Genomic DNA, 3,167 nt, shown 5'->3' on the forward strand with positions numbered 1-3,167 from the left:
TATGGGATTTCGTGCTTCGCAAGACGAAAAATTCACTAGACGAAAAAACTCGCGGAACAAATTAATTTTGTCTTGCGAGGCACCACTGTACATATAATTACAAGGAGCTAATGAATTTTTACAGATAGGTAGATCAAGGAGAATGATAAAACTTCAAATTACAACATAAGAGTATGGGTCACCCTCCCGTGCAGTGGGTAAGGTAAAGGACCCCTGGGCGGTTAAGTTCAGTCAAAAGTGACTATGGGGTGTGGGGCTCATCTCGCTTTTGCAGGCCGAGGGAGCCGGCATTTGTCCACAGACAGCTTTCTGGGTCATGTGGCCAGCATGACTAAACCGCTCCTGGTGCAACGGGACACTGTGACTGAAGCCAGAGCGCACAGAAACACCATTTACCTTCCCGTTGCTGCGGTACCTATTTATTTACTTGCACTGGTGTGCTTTCGAACTGCTAGGTTGGCAGGAGCTGGGACAGAGCAGTGGGAGTTCACCCCGTTGCAAGGATTTGAGCTGCCGACCTTATGATCAGCAAGCACCTTCCTGTGCATGCAGAAGGATATCCCTAGGCTCAGCTATAATGTACTTTTGAAGCAGTAATAACCACAACGACCCTCTTTTGCCTTCTTCCTCCTACTTCATTGGCCCCCAACACATTGCAGTGTGCTGGCTGCTACATCCCTATGGGCAGGGCCAGGCCAGGACATTTTGTTGCCCATGGCTAATACAAGATAGCACCCTCCCCATTTTAGATACGAAATCAGCTGGACTAGTAGTTGTTTCTTACGTATCTGCTGGAGATGGCAAATGTCCTCCACCACTCCTGGGGGCAGCAATCAAGTTTAAAGGGTGCAGGGCAGGCCACAGGGTACACCTAGCTCTGACTTAAACATCTCACTGGCACTCCCAGCCTCTTCTGATGCAAGAGGCTGCCTCACTCTGCCTAATGATAGAGCTGGCCCTGGATATGGGAGGCACATACAGGCTTCATATAGCAAATAATGAATGATGTGATGTGCATACACCTAGTTGAGGGCTAAATGGCGATGGAACAAGGAGGCAAACAAAGCTTCCATTTGGTGGTGTAGTACTTAGTGTCAGACTAGGAGTTGGGAAACCTGGGTTGACATCCCCACTCAGACATGAAGCTCACTGGCTTGCAGCCTAATTTACCTCACAGGGTTGTTTGGGGATTAAATGAAGAAAATAATGCATGTCACTCAGCTCCTTGGAGAAAAAGGTGAGATATAAATGCAATTGATTGATCGATCAATGGGGTTCGATAAAAGTGTATCCCATCCCTCTTGAACAGCTGAGTCTAACAGCAACAGCAACAATCTAATATAAGAAAAAAGAACATGAAGCATGAACGTGCCCTAATTTTAAAATTGCATTAAAAACATAAACATTGTATTTTTGGTAGGCACACCTTAAAAACCTTACATATAACTTCTCCCGTTTGCACCCTTGGGAACATTTCAGCATTTGAAAGGCAATAAGAGGCACACAATGAACAATTCAGAATCTCCCCGTTTTCCAAGATGGACAAACAGTTATGGATCTCCATTCATTCTCACCCAACAGAACTGCGAGTTCATGAATATGGACCCCTTGCAGTCTTAAGGGGAAATTCACAAATCACTTAAGCTAGTGTGGTCTCATTGGAACGACTTTAAAGTGGTCTGTGAATAGCTCCTTTTAAAAAAGTGGATTAGGATTATCGGCAGTGTAAACCCATTTGGCTGATGGCTGCTTAGTTTATATCACAAGTTTTGCTGGCGGGTGGGGGGGGGAATGCACAGATGGGACTATAAGTGACCATAACCTGCTGTATTGTATTTTCAATAATCTCTAATTACAGCCGCACATCAGAGGAAGAAATTTGAAAGGGCAGGTGATAGGATAGGAGAGAAACCTGTTTGACTTAAACAGCGCAAGATCCCTCGCCATCAGGGCTGATGTACATCAGCCTGACAGCTAATTAGGGTAGACATGAATTTTTCCAATGTAACAGATGTTCGCTAATCAGGCCAGATTCGGAGCCCTTTCGCCAGCAACATTTCATGCACAATTTAACTATCTAAAAGGGAATAAACTACTTAATGCATTGTACTGGAGACACAGCTGTTTCACAATCAGGAAAATTTGCTGTCAAAGATGTTCTCTTTAAAACTGACATGTTTTTATATAACTCTGATGGGGTGTTTATAATGTATTAATAGTTGTCAGTAAGAGCTGCTGTCATCATCAAGGAGTAAAATATTTCTGAAGGTATATTAAAATGAGCAGACTCCATTCTCTTTCCAAAATCTGTTCAGATAATTTAACCACTTTGAAACGTGGCCTATTTAATTCTGAATGTGCTTTTCAACAAAAGGTTTAGCATGTATATCTCCCAACTTACCTTGATTATTTCATTTTGTAGCATCTACATTCCAACGGTGGCAGAAAGCTTATCTTAGCACCTTTTCGTTCAACCAGACCTCACTATGCCCTCTAAGTGAGAATTATTAGATCTGTTTACAAAATGATACAGAGTAAAAAGCAAAAGGCAAATAAATAAATAAATAAAATGTGAGAGACATTTACCTTCATAGAAATAAGGCCACTGCATTAAAGGGGGGATCTGTAATGCACATTTCCTTCCTTATGTGTTCTTTGATTAAAAAAAAAATCTGTTCTGCTAGTTTGAAAGGGATGATGAAGAAGAGTTTGGATTTGATATCCCGCTTTATCACTACCCGAAGGAGTCTCAAAGTGGCTAACATTCTCCTTCCCTTCCTCCCCCACAACAAACACTCTGTGAGGTGAGTGGGGCTGAGAGACTTTAGAGAAGTGTGACTAGCCCAAGGTCACCCGGCAGCTGCATGTGGAGGAGCGGAGACACGAACCCAGTTCCCCAGATTACGAGTATACTGCTTTTAACCACTACACCACACTGGATGATGTTACAAAACCTGATTTCCCCCCAGTTTTCTAAAGAAAACAGAAGGACTGAGGACATTTCACATCATGTTTCACATGCAAAGCTCTGCGCTAGCAGTGAAGGCATGTTTTTGACAAAGACACTTCCAGAAGTTAGTGTCAGGGCCTTGCCAGGGCCACGGGTCCAGAATGAAAATGGTTAGCTGGAAAGGGCAGGTACATTATAGTCCAAAACAGGCTCAGAG

Source organism: Podarcis bocagei, assembly GCF_964188305.1.
Source record: "Podarcis bocagei genome assembly, chromosome: 12".
NCBI classification, from domain to species: domain Eukaryota; kingdom Metazoa; phylum Chordata; class Lepidosauria; order Squamata; family Lacertidae; genus Podarcis; species Podarcis bocagei.